This window comes from Dendropsophus ebraccatus, chromosome 1 (assembly GCF_027789765.1).
Source record: "Dendropsophus ebraccatus isolate aDenEbr1 chromosome 1, aDenEbr1.pat, whole genome shotgun sequence".
Lineage (NCBI taxonomy): Eukaryota > Metazoa > Chordata > Amphibia > Anura > Hylidae > Dendropsophus > Dendropsophus ebraccatus.
Window position 1 is genome coordinate 144,778,223 of NC_091454.1, and position 17,599 is coordinate 144,795,821.

General features: G+C 40.3%; 1 protein-coding gene across 2 annotated transcripts in view; it reads right to left on the reverse strand.

Moving 5' to 3' along the window:
* LINGO1 (leucine rich repeat and Ig domain containing 1) overlaps positions 1–17,599 on the reverse strand; it is a 312,997-nt gene that overhangs the window by 106,208 nt on the left and 189,190 nt on the right. The gene's annotated exons all lie outside the window — the stretch shown is intronic.

Consider the following 17,599-nt stretch of genomic DNA (forward strand, 5'->3'; position numbering starts at 1 on the left):
ACCACTGCCTCAATTGTAACCAACATGACATTTATTTCATGTACTCCAAAATGTTGCCACTGAAAAGTACAACTAGTCCTCACAAAAAGACTTTATACACCAACACTGATGAAAAAATAAATATGATGATGATGATGATGAATAAATTGAAAAACTTGAATAGTTCTTAAGATGCTGTCTATCCTTAAAGGGTTAAACTCCACAATTTTTGGGGATACATATAAGAGGTGGAAAATAAAGCCATACCTTCTGAGCTGATGTGCATGATACCCAATATATCTGCTGAACTGTTCTTATGTTGCACTAGTCTTAAATGTATATACTGCATAAGGCTATGTTCACACACCGTTAGAATGACATCCGTCATTTAATTTCAAATAATGGCTGCAATTATATAACAATTTCCACCAAAAAAGACGTTATGCGGTCGTGGCCTAAGTCTGATGTATGTGTAGTGTTTATGCTGCCCTTGTTTAATGTGTATGAGATGTGTTAGAGATGTGTATATCAAATGCGTGTGCTGAGCTTATGTCATGCATGTTTCTGAGGTGTACAAGTGTATCCAATGTGTGTGATGCCCATGCCTCAAGTGTAGGTAGTTGGCCAAAATCTTGCGATACATGGCCCCATCCATCTTCCTTTCAATAAGGTGCAGTCGTTCTGCCAGTCTGCAGAAAAGCACCCCCAAAGTATGATGTTTCCACCCCCATGCTTCATGGTTGGGACTGTGTTCTTGAGGTCGTACTCATCCTTCTTCTTGTAAACATCGTGAGAAGAGATACCAAAAAGTTCTATTTTGGTCTCATCTGACTACATGACCTTCTCCCGTAGCTCATCAGGATCATGCAGATGGTCACTGTTTAGCTTCAAGCAGGCCTGCTGGTGTGAGCCGTGGAACCTTGCGTGCCCTGCAGAATTTTATTCCATGACTGCGTAGTGTAGTGTCCCAGTTCTCTTTCGGTCATTTACCAGGTCCTTTCATGTTGTTCTGGGCTGATTCCTGACCTTTCTTAGAATCTTCCTCACCCCATGAGGCGAGATCTTGCATGGAGCACCAGACTGTGGAAGATTAACAGTCATAGGGGGAGATTTATCAAAAGGTGTAAAATTTAGACTGGTGCAAACTGCCCACAGCAGCCAATCACAGCTCAGCTTCAGGCAGTGCTGAAAGGAAAGCTGAGCTGTGATTGGCTGCTGTGGGCAGTTTGCACCAGTCTAAATTTTACACCCTTTGATAAATCTCCCCCATAGTGTTACTTCCATTTTCTAATATTTTCGCCAACAGTTGTCTTCTCATCAAGCTGATTGTCTATTGTCCTGTAGCCCATCTCAGCCGTATTTATATCTACAATTTTGTCCCTGGCATCCATGGACAGCGCTTTGGTCTTTGGCCGTGGTGTAAAGGTCGGAGTGTGATTGATTGAGTGTGTGGACAGGTGATTTTTTTATTTTTTTATACAAGTTCAAACAGGTGCAATTAACACAGGTAATGAGTGCAGAGTAGGAGCCTCTCAAAGAAAAACTAACAGGTCTGTGAGAGCCTGAATTCTTGCTGGTTGGTAGATGATCAAATACTTATTTCATGCAATAGAATTAATTATTTAAAAATGAAACAGAGTCTCTCTCTCTCTGTTGAAGGCTGTAGGTTGAAGCCTACAATAAAATTACAGACATCTCCATTCTTGCAAAATCGATAATGTATTAAATACTTATTTACCTCACTGTATATGTTACACTCGTCCAATGTATGATAACCAACACATAACTCTTGCACAGAGGCCCTTTATTCTTAGTATCTGTCCCTAGGACCAGGCTTAGTTTATAGAATTGTGAGAAGGTATGCGGATAAAGATTCCTAAGAAGCGAAGACACATTCCAGTATCTGTAAGTATTAGGCGGTGATTAGAGTACAGAGAGGAGAAGGTCACAGTGAGAGTGGTTCACACATATTTAAAATACTAGTTGATCACAGAGGATAATCGCTGTCATGACTTTATGTGCATTCATACTATTTAACGCATCTCAATTAAAGTAGGTTATGGGGTCAGTGAACACATTCAGAATAATGTTTGGAATGGAGTTATTATTCTGCATGAAAACAATTTGCTGGCTTCTAGTGAACCTGTCATTAAATGATTACCTACTACAAATGATTTCCAAATTATAAGAGATCAGGTTTATCATCTACAATTCAGAGTGCAGACATTTTGGGGCAGATCTGCTAATGTGTTGGTGTCTGGACCTTGTCATAAAATGCCCTAAATTCCAGGTTATTTCTACCACATTTATTATGTGGCTTACACACTCCTCAGCCTGCATTCAACAAAGGGTTTGGGGTTGTTGGAAAAGGAAATGGCTTAGAAGAAAGGGGGACATGACATAAAACATGACAAAGTGTTCCAAAATTGGACCAAAATGTCGGCATAGAATCCCGTTGCAAACCAATAGTTGGTATGAAAAGTGACAGAATACTTTAGATAACACAAACATATGATAAGGCTACTGTGCCACTGTGAAATATCTGAGGCTTCCTTAGGGTCCTATTAGATGGGTCGACCCAATCAATAATGTAAATAAGATGGTGGCCCAATCAATAATGTAAACGAGTGCTGATCTGCTAGATCGATACTTGCTTACTGAGCCTATTACATGGCTCAATTATTGTTAAGCAAGGGCTGCACGGACATCGTGCTGCAGCGTATGGTGCAGGAGGACACCGGGTCCTTAGCACATCGTCCATATATACAGACCATGTACAGAATGTGAGAATAATGCCTCAATATTCCAAGCCAATAATAGTGATCTGACATTTTGATTTGGCATATTGCTGATGGAAAAGAGCCCACAGATGACTAATCGGATCAAATGATCGATCGAAGTCCCAAGTTCATAGCCAGCTTTAGGAAAACAATATGGGTCTAGGGAAAATAAATTTTCGGTTGCATAGTCACTTATTTTGGCATTTATGAAGTTAAGAAGAAGGTTATGTAAAGCCAGTAACTCTGGAAGGTGGAGAAGGGGGAAAGTTCCCCGGTAGGTGAGCGCAACAGTTGTCATTCTCTGTCAGTTAAAATTATTAGCAGCATACATGCTATGCAAAAAAAGTATTGTCGACTGTTTTTTATTTTTTTTACATAATGTAGAATTTTATTGATGCTGAATATTTACTGTAGCGTTTGTTTGATTTTATACATGACTATTTGATTTGGGAGCCGTATCAAAAAAAAATCATGCTGTTTGAAGAATACGTTCCTGAAATAGATGCACAAGCTGAAAGATTATAGAGGAAACTCCAGTAACAAGTGAGTCTGCAATTGTAATTATTCATTAGAGAGTCATTCAGAATCCATCAGCAATAATTGTCACAAGCGCTCTGTCTGCTAACCAGCAGGTGACAATACTGGATAGCTTAGAGGGGGGAAATAACAGTTCTCATTATTTCTTTTATTTTCGTGGTATAAATCTGGGGGCAGGAGAGAACTTGTCACCCCGCTAGAGCTGCACTTCAAAGAAAAGATCTAGATCAAATAGAACATTTTCAGAATATCACTGAGAACTATGGGAAAATTTATTGCGCTGTTGCCCAAAGCAACCAACCAGAGCTCAGCATCTATTTCTCCACAGCAATATGAGAAATGAAAGCTTAGCTCTGGTTGGTTGCTGCGAGTAACAAAGGAAATCCTATCAAAAGACAGTTTTAGTTTATACAGTAAATACTGTAAGGATTAAGTTGGCATCACACCTCAATTTTCCTTTTCGTTGCACATATACGTTGGCATCCTGTGAAAATGGAATGCCTATGTATCTGTGCATGGACAAGCATCGGTCCCTAAGGGTAAATTCCCACATACATGTATTGCAGACCCATACATTTATGTGGTCCCATACTGTACATACACCTGTAGGCGTTATGGGCAGGTGATCCATGGCCCAAAAAATACTGGCAGACTTAACACCGATCCCAGTTATGGTCCAGATCACCTATCACCTATGAATGCATCTGTACAACTGCAAATGGCTGTGGATACACATCTGTAGTGCTGTCCATAGCTGCAGGTTCATGGCTGAAGACAGCTCTACAGTTGTGTGAATGTAGCCTTAAACTTTAATGGGCAGACCATAGACAGGCACTAACTACATTCGGGTCATTTGTCAAATGTATTAGTGTTTACACTTCGGAAAATGACCCGAATGTAGTCACTAGCTATAGGTCTCCTACCTATATGTGTACATTTTATATTAGCATCCTATTTTGACAGAATGCTAAACGGCATTTAGACATACAGTAATAATATCACAGTTAGAAAAAAGAAGCATTATGACTAGAGCTAGAATAGAAGCAACCATAGCAATAATCTGCTGTATATTTGCTTTATTACTGCTTTGTGGCTAATGAGCGAAAATAGTAATAATATGCCTGAAATCCTCTACAATATTACTGCTGAAAAAAGTTTTATAATACACGTCGATTCTGGTTCACCACTTGGTATTGCTGCAATGCTAATGATATCAACACTTTATTCTGGCTGGTTTTACAGAAAGGGTTGGAGGGCTCAAGCACTGGGTGGGCTGTGACTTTTTTTTTCTTCTAGCCAACGAGTTCTTAACTAAGGGCATCATTGTCTTCATTAAAGCCTGGCTCTGCCGCATTACCCGCAAACACAGTATAATTAGTACAACATACCTTCTCAGATGCTGCGCTCAGTTCTTCTATTTGCAGCCACCCTTTTAGCAGAACTTCTGTGGCACTTCAGGTTGCCAGGCAACTACATGCCTTTTGTTTGGATGACCACAACTTAACTGGAATATATAGTATCCAGATTTTTTACTAATTAAAACCAGATACGGATAAGTAATTTTTCCTAGTCTGCTGTATATTTATTTTCTGTTTGTAGATTTTTTAAATTAAATTTTCTCTTGCAGGAACATTTTTTATTAGCATTTTGATACATCCTTTACAACACCCACAAGGAACTGTGGTTTGGAGGTGACTCATTGACTTCTATGGAATTGCTTTATAGGCATGTTTTTATGACCTGTTTGCAGGTAATTTTCCAGGGGAGGGGGGGAGGAGGTAAACAGTGGCCATAACCAATTGTGAATGGCATGATTCAGTCTTATCCATATTCTGGCACTACGTTTCATTGTAATCCTGACTGTAATGATAAGGCCCCGTTCCCACTGAGCAAAACTAGCGGAATTCCGTGGCGGAATTGTCCGCCGCAGAATGCCGTTGGCCTCCCGCTCATAATGGGAGTCTAAGGGAGGTGCGCGCTCCTGCTCTGTACGCGCTGAAGAATAAACATGTTCCGCTAGTTTTGCTCAGTGGGAACGGGGCCTTAGACAGAGACTGATGAAAATACACAGCCACATTAAAATTGATGACCACTAGTTTAAAGGGGTTACCTGACTACCGTATTTTCCGGATACGGCCTTATGGACCGCCCAGAAATCTGGGATACAGACAGTGGCATAGGCTGTATCCCAGTTTTCCAGGCGGTCCTTACGCTGTATCCACCCTGTTCAAGGAGGCTGCAGACAGCGGGAATCAGAAGCCGATAGTTCAGGTTCATACAAACCCGAAACTCGAATCTCTAATCATTACCACTTAGGGTCCTATTACACGGAACGATTTTTAACAATTAACGACTAACGATAAAAGATTGCAAATGAGATTGTTTAGGTAACCTGAAATCATTCACCATATTACACAGAACGATGGTCGTTAGTTACAATTGCTACTATGATCGTTATTGCGATCGTTACTATAATCATTTATTCCTTCTGATCCCAGCAAAACAATGAGCAATTAAACTGAACGATTAGGTAGGTGAGTATGCTTTTTTTTTTTTAAGTAGCACAAGCAACATATAAAAAATTGTATATGTATATATATATATATATATATATATATACATACACACACACACAGAAAAATCCTTAAATACTCTGTTTACATCTGTGTTATAAATTGAAGCCATAACGCTGTGGTATATTTGTCTTATCACTGGATTTCAGATAATATTGTGGACTAATATTCTTTAGCTACTGGGAAAATCCAAATAAGCACCCATGTGTTTTGTATTGGTGGATAAAGGAAAGGTAATGACCAGTGATTGGATCTTAATTAATTGTTATAGTTGAAAAATTCTTCAATGAATGGAGACATATAAACATTACACTTTCCTGGGAAGATTCTTCTCTGTTTTTATTTCAGCTTTGCCTCCCTAGCTCATGCACGACCTGTCATGTACCTCTGCGTATTACAATTGCCTATCATAGCGTATAAACCCTTAATTAATTTCACAGATTTTTTTTTTCAGACTATAGTTCAGAAAACTTAGCCCAAGAATTCTGAAGACTGAAATAATCAGTTGTATATAAGCTTTTTCTTTTTTTTAAGAAAAACTGTTGGTGATCAGTTAATTAACAAAAACATTTAATATAAAAAAAAAGTTCCTTCAGTACTTGAGTAAAAAGAAACTTCTTATTGTGTCTCTTCTTGGCTAATTAAACTAGTAGGGTCAAAGAAAAGAGCCACTATAACAGGTACAGAGAAGATATATATGTTCCATTAAAAACTATCTCCCGCCCTTCCACCCAGCCTGGACTTATTCATGTTTTATTGTGCAACAGCAGTGAATTACACTAGGTTTAATTAGGCTGAAAGACAAAGTGATCTACATTTCTTACACGAAGTAGCTGAATGAATAACTATGGCTCTGTTTATATATGCATAGTGGTTTCTGCTCAAAAGCCACTGTGCTGTGTTAAGCCCCTATTAAATGGGGCGATTCAAAGGAGCAAATGAGCATCGACTAGTCAGGTCAGCGTTTGCTTGCTCCTCGTTCCCTGCTCGCTGCCATCACTATTACACATGCTGGCAGTGCCGGGGGCGTGGGGATTTGTGGGGGAGAGCGTCCCGGGTGATCACTAGATCGTCTGGGCAGCCCATAGAAGATAGTGGCAGTCTGCTGCCGCTGCACCTATTACTCCTGTTGCTCCTATTACACAAAGTGATTATCTTCCATATTCGACCGATACCAACCGTTATGGCTGATAATCACTTTGTTCAATAAAAGACAACGATCAGCCTACATGCACAATGTCGGCTGATCATTGTCTTTCAACATGTTGAAATGGCAACCATCAGCCCACATAGTGCATGTTTTCTTCTATTACACTAAACGATAATCAGTCTTAAAAACCGGTATCAAATGAATGAGGCCAATAATTGCTTTGTGTAATAGGGCCTTTAGATACATGTGAAGGTACCCAATGGACCCCATTACCATAATTGGGGTCTGTGGGGCTTCTGTTGCATGACTATAGCCTCACCACTCTTACTACTTCAGCTCTGACTTTCTCTGACCATGCACTCCCCTCTCCAGGGTTATAAGTGTTGGCTAATAAAGGGTAACTGGCATAACTGTCACAACACAAGGTCCTTTAGTCCTGGGTGGCAAAACTGAGCACCATAATAAAGAGTGTCTCCATCTTCTACTTACACCATTGTTGTAAGCCTATATTTTCTTTCACTGTATTAACTTATCCTAGGTTACACTTGCTCTCGGCTTGCCCTTTACATTGTATGCCTGCAGATTGTATGTCTACATTGATTTTTGTAGCTAACACCGGCTTTCTTTGTTTCTCTGTCCTTCATGTATTTCCCAACTGTTCGTTGATTACAGAAAGGCTGGAGAAGCCTGCACTTACACAACTTAAGAATTACCCTGTCTCTTAGATAATTGTGACGTCTGTCCACAAGATACTTAAGGGCTGAGATACACATGTAGCAATGTGATCAGCTAATCTGATCAATTCTGAAGCACAGTAAACACCTGGATTCCTAGACAGATCAGTCCTGAGAACATGTGAACTGGGGCAGAGAAAGCACCATGTGCACATTGATCAATCTGGCTAATCCACTGAAAAGCAGAGAGAAAGAATTACACTGACAATGTCACCTTGCTCCTCTGGTTTATTTAACATTGGAATTACTTTAGGTGGGAAAAGGGTGTAAAATCAATTAAGGAGCACTTTTACCTAAAATAAAAAAATAAAATACCAAAAAAATCACCAGTGAATATAAGTCCTTGAGGTGTCCTCTTCTGTCACGCTTTCACCAATTCTGCTTCTTGGAAAATGACATTCAAAAGGAATCCTATTATACTGCCCACAGGAATGGTCACCCAGCTTCCCCACATCTGGAGTAAGAGATCAATACATGAAAAGCGACTGTATCACTGCATAACTAAGAGATATATGTTGCCCAGGATGTATTAAAGAAGAGTAATCCCATGTGGGAGATGTAGTGACATATAGGTTATCATCAAGCTTTGATAGCAAAAGATATGATGGGAATAAAATCCTAACTCAATAGAAGAGGTCAACGCATGGACTTTTGCTGGTGATTATTTAAAATATAACAAAGTTGCGGCTTAAGTAGTACATTTGTTGACATATAAAATATATAAAATCAATTTTATAGATAGAGCTGCAAATAGATGAAATGTTAAGGGTTTTTCTGGGAGTTTTGGAATGTAAACTAACAGTAAATGCTATAAAGTAAATTTATATATCTTTAAGTAGCATTTACTGCTGTTAGGATAATTCATGAAACTCCCAGACCACATTGGAAACAGCCATTTTATAAAACTGAAACTATGGTGCTAGAGTTAACAGAGACTAGAGAGGATATCTGGAGAAAATTGTTAACTTTGAAAGTTCTCAGGGTGGCGGTAAAACATAAAAAGACATTTACTCACCTGCTGCAGATCCCCTGCTTGTTCTTCATTACTTACTGTTATCCTCCCAATACATAGAAAGTGCCTACTCGCCCAACTACTGGCCACAGCAGTCACCCAACTAGGAGGGCATTTCCTATGTGCTGGGACAGAGGACATGAAGTTCTGACCAGCGGGACTAGTACTGTCAAATGGTGTCAGCAGTGAATAAGTATTTTTTTTTTTTATGTTTTACTGCTGCCAGGAGAACTTTTAAATGTTAAATTTTATTTTCCAGACAGCCCCTTTAATTCACTTTTCCAGCCCGTAAATTTTCTCTTCTGTCAAAACCTTTCAGGACTAAGGACAGCACATTATATGTATCAGTTCCAGAGCCTTGCTTGCCAGCCTGTCATAAATGAAACAGTTATTATTCTGGCTACAACTCATGGGGAACTACCACACTGTCTCTTCATCATTTCATACAGGGATCTCACCAGCAAGAACCTCACCATTGGTTGAGATTATATAAATGTGAATGACGTAGAGGCTTCACATAGGGCTTCCCTACTTTTTCACTACATCTGCTCTTCAGACATAACATTATGTCAGCAACCATGATGACCTTTTAGACCGCCTCCCATACAACCATGCTAGTAAATTCACCAGATATAGTTGTTGTTTGTGAAAACACGTTTTTAACGTCAGAAACATGTTTTCTGTGTTCTATCTAAGGGAACATCCATTTATTGATTTGTATAGACCTTCCTGTTCTGCTTTGCTTTTTTTTTCAAGCTCTGTATCTTTATAATTATGTTTTTTTCATAGTCTGGCAGAACAGTTTTATTGTTGCCGAAAACAATTGTATGGACTAGAGATATCAGTGAAGCTAGGTCATATCCATGGGAACAAAAAAAGCATGTCTGATACAAAAGGCAAAATTTGGAAGGTTCCAGCACATTCTAAAATATGACCTTTAAATGACACATAATATTTTGGTAAGTAAAATTGGAGTGAAGCATCACATCTGACTCGCTATACAACCACATAAAGTGCTGCGGAATCTTTTGGAGCAATACAAATAAATATTAATATTATTATTACCATCACACGCAAAATGTAGCAGTTTAATCATTGCCTTTCCAGTGTTTTCAGTTACCCTTCAGTTGTAGACTCGTTATAGAGTGTAAGAGTCTCCATGTCAACCAGTCTAACTATAGCAACTATAGTAAAAAATAATAATAATAAGGCAACACTGCAAACAGTCTTGAAAAAAAGTGTATGTTGTTTTGTGTTTACAGCTCCTCAATAGACCTACATGTCTCCACGGTTACAGACCACAAACAGACCCTGTGTAGTCTGATCCTGCAGTCATACTCCCTTTTCTAGTACACATTTGCCAGGTTTCCAGGGGAAAGATAGGAGGGATTGTGATTGCAGGATAAGATTGCCCTTGATATGCTTGTAGTATGTAACTATGACACATAGGGTAGAATGGGAGGTGTATGCAAAAATACGCAACATAGTAAATATATTTACCCAGTATAAACACAGCTTATGGAATGGAACAACCATTCTCAACTACTCCTAAAGATATTCCACTAGAAATTGAAATAAGTTTAGCCTGTATTCATTCCTTACTTACTATATTTAAAGAGGGACCTAAGTCTTATCATGTTTTCTAGTTGTGTGTAAAGTTTTTTATTATTCACAAAGCATATAAACCTACTCCACAGATGCTTAGGGCTTTAGCTGCTACAACATAGGCTGACAAATAAGCCCCGATAGAGAGACCCACACTCTGCTCAATTACCCTGCTCAACTATTACAAACGCAACTCATCCATAAAGACACTCATACCTGTACTGGTTGTAAGAAATCTTAGCACATGGTTAACGTGAACAAAGGAACCACTGCTGATGTTGCAATAATACATGACTTCCCAAGCAAATTTAAATCAATATAGAAGGCAAAGGTTTCTTGCTCCAAAACAGTGACCTCAATCATTGAGAAGCTGACACAGATGTTAGATGTGGTCATAGATACTTCAATTGTCATAAACACCCAGTATACTTTAATCCAGGCTAGGAGAGAATAAGACCCGCAAAGATCCCTGGGGAAAAAGGATGAAGCAGATGAGTGACGGGAAGTGATGCAGAACAGTGCACATGGAGGAGAGAAAATCTCACATCTGTTACACACCATAGAGACAGGATTTCAGTTAATACTAAATGGGTGGCCACCAAAAGAAGCAACTGGAAGCCAGAAATCTTAAAGGAGAAAATAAAGAGAAATGAAGGATTGAGCTGAAGACAAATGAAGGATACTATACTGTAACAATAGATAATAAAGTATAAGGTGAACATAGACATAATGCACATTACTCAGGGAAGAGGAGAATCTGTAGCATGAGAGTAAAACATATGGCGTACAAAAACAAATGTAAAGGGTCAGCATGTCATCTTCAATGTATCTATCTAGCTATGGATATGTGTAAACCCACAGTCTCCGGCATCATATAATACGTACTCTATGAAAGCTTTCTGCACCATGTATTAACTAGCACAGCACTATTTCTACATTGTAGCAACCATCGGCTCCAATGTCTATTACTGGATTCCTACTGTGACATGATGATACGCAGATATCTTTGTTGGCATGTGGTCCAATGAAAGCTCAGGGCAAATGAAAGAATGACAGATTTGCAAAATGACCATCAACTACGATGCATCATGGCACATTAAAATGAAAAATAATGCCTTTGTGCATTTTATATTAGTAAGGGCTATCACTATGTGTAGGGGTTGGGGAAGTCATCAATGTAACATTACACGCTGACGGGAGCTTTCATTTAAAAATAGTTCTGTCTCCGGTTATGTGGCAGACATACATTGCTCCACTATGACAACATCTGATTAGTGTCAGGCTGATAAAAGATTTCCCCAATATGAAGGGAAAATTCATCTGTATTTGACTCTGCTTAATATTTGATTTCCATTAATAATTAATGATGTTTAATAAAAACTAATAGCATCATTTTGTAGACATTTTGTTAGCAGGACACTCTGGAAATACGAATCCCCTCAGATTTACCACCCCGAAGCAGGAAAATGGTACATGATTAAACAGCTGCCTAATAAATACAAGCATCCTATTCCTACCATTGCTTCAGCGCACACACGCTCTGCCTGTCTGAATGCATTTGGCTGGAAACACACTTGCCGTTTTTGATGCAGTTTTATGAGCCAAAGCCAGAAGTGGAGCCAACCGGAAGGAGGAGTTCAAGTCCTTCCTTTATATTTCTCATTCCTTATAAATTCATTACTGGCTTTGTCTCAAAAAAAATTGGTGTGTGATTCCAGCCTTTAGGTGTTATGCTGCAGAGCCCATCTCAGCTTTCTACACACTGTACACTGTAAAGTGTGATGCAGCTATGTTGTACTATAGTGCAAATTATATAAGCATGCTTAAAATAGAAGTTCAGCGAAATTTTTTATTAAAGTATTGTATTGTCCCCCAAAAGTTATATAAACATCAATATACACTTATTACAGGAAATGCTTATAAAGTGCTTTTTCCCTGCACTTACTACTGCATCAAGGCTTCACTTCCTGGATAAAATAGTGATGTCACGACCCGACTCCCAGAGCTGTGCGGGCTGTGGCTGCTGGAGAGGATGATGGCAGGGGGACACTGAGGGACACAGGGCACTGGAGGGACACTGAGCATCCCCCTGCCATCATCCTCTCCAGCAGCCACAGCCTGCACAGCTCTGGGAGTCGGGTCGTGACATCACCATGTTATCCAGGAAGTGATGCCTTGATGCAGTAGTAAGTGCAGGGAAAAAAGCACTTTATGGGTAGCTTCACACACACCGTATCGCAGCTGATTTGATCTAAATAACTGAAGACAGCATCAAATCTGCACCATCAAATCTGCTGCGGATCTGCTGTAGATCCGGTGTGTGTGAAGGCACCCTATAAGCATTTCCCGTAATAAGTGAATATTGGGGATTTGTCTAACTTGTGGGGGGAAGTACAATACTTTAATAATTTTTTTTTGCCAGACTTCTCCTTTAATAATTATGGCTGGTCAGTATCTGTAAAATGCCCAGTAAGCATTGGCTGCATGTGTTATATATCTTATCTCGCTAATTGAAACATGGTTTCCAGCTCTCATTTTACAATAAATGGATCATAAATCCCTGGCCACATCATAATATTAAATTACAACGTTTTCTAAGTAAACATTATAAATTGTTCCCCATTTCTTGGATGACAGTGGTGGCTGAGGCATGAGTATTATTTACTTTACATAGTGTACAACACCACCACTTAGTAGGGAGGCAAAAGGGAGATGTCACCTCCTTCTACTATAGTTTACCAACACAAAGACAAGGAAACTAAATACAAAGACATTTCATTGCTACCAAAATCCAGTTGCTTATATTTTTATCTACTACCAAGCGACCAGAGAGAAACACAAAAGGGAGCCTGATGCCGCTCATGCTCCACTACCAGGTGAAAAGCTCTTGATCAAGCTGTTAAAAATTAAGGCAAGAGTTGACTGTCCATAAAATCAATAGATCACTAGGGGAAAATGACATCATGTGGTCACCAGGAATCAACACTAAACATCTGGATCCCCAGGCTTTTTACATAACATCAATAAGTCAAGACTCTGTTATAATGACACTATATTAGTGCCTAACTAGAGCCCCAAGCACTGTGCCACTACCAAGTAACTGGATAACATGACACTGAGTAGTCAGGGACCAGACACATTGACTGTGAAACTGCATGTGGAGACAATAGAAAACACATAATACATTGCCTTGGCAAACATGAAAACAGTGAGAACAGTTGCTGGAGCAGCCAAGAATGGACACTATGTTACATTCTCACATGTAACTGGAAACTATACTTAGCATGAACTGAACACAATGTTACAGGATCAATATGGACTCAACACTAATCTACTCAGCAAATGTTTGAAAATATGGGGAGTATGACTCACTACTGAAGGCAGAATCCTTTATGGTACTTGAGAGCATTTTAAGGGGTGTTCCATCAATGTTTCCATGTCTGGGAGCTGTTACTTTTTGTAATCTCCACATGCATGGACTTCTCTCTCAGCACATCCTCAAGGCAAGAGGGGGGGGGGGGGGGTCCTGCTGACCAGACACACAATGGTCAATACTTTACAGCATGCAGATGTCATCCAAACAATTTAGTGGGAAACCTGTTATGGATCAAGACATGCTGTGCCTTTTTTATTCTGATATCCTGAACTAGAAGATTCAGTCCTAGATCTAGTATATGTGCATGTTTTATTCTTATTAGGTGACCTTGTACTTTGCACTATATTATTCATCTGTGCCACATGGGTAAAAGTTACCAGGAATGAATGGCATTGTGTACAATCCCCATTTATGCAGTAATTGCAGATTTGCATTGTGGCTAAAAGCCCAGGTTCAGCAGAAGTACAAAATGTCACATTACAGCACAGTCTTCCATTAGGCTTCTGTTTTACAGCCATCATTTCCTTCTTCATTGAACAAACTGCCCATTTAATTCATTGCTATGCTATTCATAAAAATAAAGGAGCAACAAAGCTTCCATTATTATTTTAGAATCATGTTCAATGTATAATATACGATTTAACTTAAAATTACCCAGAATTTGTATAATTTAAAGACTAAGGGCTTATGCACATGGCATATACACAGACCCACAGACATTGTGCCATGTGAGGACAGTGCATCTAGGGAAGATTTTTTATTTTAACAATGGAGTATGTAAGGATTTTTTTTATCACTGATTCTCATGCAGTATTGGGCTGGCCCACCAGAGGATCCTCTGGTGGGCCCCCAACTTTAGAACCACTGACTGACATGTTGTTTCTCACTGGTTCTTCATTGATGGGCCCCCAGGATAATTTTCTCTGGTGGGCCCCAGATGCCCCAGTCCGACACTGTTTCATGGAACTCTACATCTCAAAAACAGTCGCAGGCATAGGCCTAACCCAAGGGTGGCAAATACCTGACAAGTATGCTACTTTATGCGCACTGCTAAATTTTCCTGATATAGGAAATGCTGTGCAGATACATGGGGTCTACTCTAGGGGATGGGGGCCCTACTCTATCAAGACCGCGTCCAGTCTCTTTTCCTCATTTCCTCTTTCTCAGTGATCACTAAAGTGCAGATCACTAAAGGCCCTTTTACATTGGCTAATTATTGCAAAGACCCCTTTGGCTGATAATCGGCCCATGTAAAAGTAAAGTGTGAAAACACTGATCCTCCACTGATCGCATCTTTTAGGCTATGTTCACACGCTGTGAAAGACCGGCCGTTCCGTGACCGGTCTCTGTCCGGATCATCCCAGGCCAATCTTTCTGGCCACAGGGTTCTGATGCGGGCGCATCAGCGCGTGCCCGCGTCAGAACCTCCCACAGCACACAATGAAGCAAGCGGCTGGAGCCGCTCTCTTCATTGTGTGAACTGAAAGGGTTTCCTACAGCCACAATTTATTGAATTGCGGCCGCAGAAAACTGACATGTCAGTTATTTGCGGCGCTGCACGGAATCCCGGTCGGAGAGTATACGATGTGTATACGATCCGGCCGGGATCCCATAGATCAATAGGCAGTGTTCACAGACACATAAAGTACGGCCCTTGTTGCCGATGGCAACACCGGCCGTACTTATACGTAGTGTGAACATAGCTTTATACTGCGGCAAAATATATTGCTGTCGGCTGCACATCTCCATATGTGAACAGAGGATAAGCGGCCGATAGCAATGCATTTAAATGCTTTGGGTGTTCCGCATGATCAAATCATTGTGTCTTCTAAAGACACTGCCAACGAATGTTGATCTCACTGACCAACACTCATTTGCAGCTGTGGATGGATGCAGATGTCTCTAAGACATGGCGCTTGCATTATTTCACCTACAGATCCACACTGTTTGCTCCATGGTAAAACTGACATGTTATTTATGTTCCTCAAATCGGTACGATTACAGCAATATGTAACTTGTACAACTTTTATTTTATTTGATGGCTTTTAATAAAATTAAAGCCTTTTAAAAAAAACAATAAAAGTTCTTCAAATTGCTACATTCCCATCCTTATAACACTTTTATTTTTTGGTCAATGGGGCTGGGTAAGGTGTCATTTTTTGCGCCATGTGATATGACAAAAAAATCAGCAATTTTGCACTTTGGCGGTTTTTGCGCTTATGCCATTTAGCGTGCAAGATCAGAAATGTGATAATTTAATAGTTTGGGTGATTACACACGCAGCGATACCAAATATGTATGTTTGTTTATTTATTTATTTATAAAATAGAAAAGAGGAGGTGATTCAGACTTTTATTAGGGGAGGGGATTTTTTTATTGAGTAAAAAAACTTTTTTATATATTTTTTTTAACTAACTTTTAGTCCCCCTGGGGGACTTTTATTATTACTGCAGTGATCTCTCATAGAGATCACTGCAATGTACATATAATACACTGATCAATGATATCAGCGATAGATTGCTTAGGGCTCCTGGAGCCAGAAGCAATCTATTACTGAGCCGGGATCAGCGTCATACCCACACAGTGAGGCAGGCCAGGTAGGCAGAAGGGATCACCCCCACTAGACACCAGGGATGGGGCTGTAACGTTAGTTAGATGCGGCTAACTAGCTACTTAGCCGGGCGCGGCGATCAGTAAAACAGCCTGGTGCTGTACGCTGCAGAGAGGGACGTCGCCTGGAGCCCTCTCTGCTTCTCCTTAATGGCGGCATGACGAGTATACTCGGCATGCCTCGTTGAGGTGGTTTTCCAGCCTTAGAAAAACATGAATGCTTTCTTCCAGAAAAAGCACCACTCTTGTCCTCAGTTTGGGTGGGCTTTTACCGTTCCGTTTGATGAACGTAAATAAAGCTGAATTGTAATACCACACACAACCTAGGACCAGGAGTGGTCCAGCTCTGTCCTATCTGCTTCTTTGCTGTGCTCCATGCTTGTCCTGCGGCTTCTCGTGTCTTCCTGCGTCTTCTTCCTTCTTCAGGCCAACTTCAGAGCCACCTGCACCTATTTGAACAAGCTCTGCCTGTTGCTTCCGGCCTGAGCATTGATAGAGTCTACTATTCCAAGTGCCTGCTGTGGAGTACACTTTCTGCCTGACCCCATCTGTATCACCCATTGCTGACTTGGACTGCCTTAATTGCGTCTGAAGCTGTCTACCCTGAGCCTTCACCTCTCTGACTACAATACCCATCTTATTCCTGGTACTGCGTTGACTCTCCTGCTGGCAACCCAGTTTGCTGGCCACATATACCCAGCCTGTTTCTCAGTGCACTGACTCTGGTTCTTGGGAACCAGCTGCTGGCCCCCTGGGACCACACTTTTGGAGTGACCTGGGGCACCCACTTCAGCTTCTGCACCCAGAGCGGCATAAAAGGTGAAGACCTAGAGGGCACTTAGCCTCCACTCCCTAGTGTGGCCCAAAGCCAAAGTGGTTGAGTAGCACAGTGGGTCCACATTCACTGTCTGTTACACTGTTTTTTTTAGTCCTTCAAAGGACAGTTTCCATGTAGGCATAAAAGTAACCCCTTGAAAAAAATGAATGAGTAGTGGGTAAATGCACCTCAAATGCCATTTAACTCACTGGGTAATGGGCACATAAAGGCACTGAGCTAATTTTAACATCAGCGATAATGTAAAATATACAGCCCCCCCCCCTGCCATTTTTAATCTCATGAGCTGCAAATAAATCTAATTCTCAAGGAATTCTCCAGCATAATAAAGTATAATCGCAACTAACCTGCATTCCATAATGAATGCTATTATCTTTCAGGTCTGCAACTGATGCAGAAGCAGTGAAC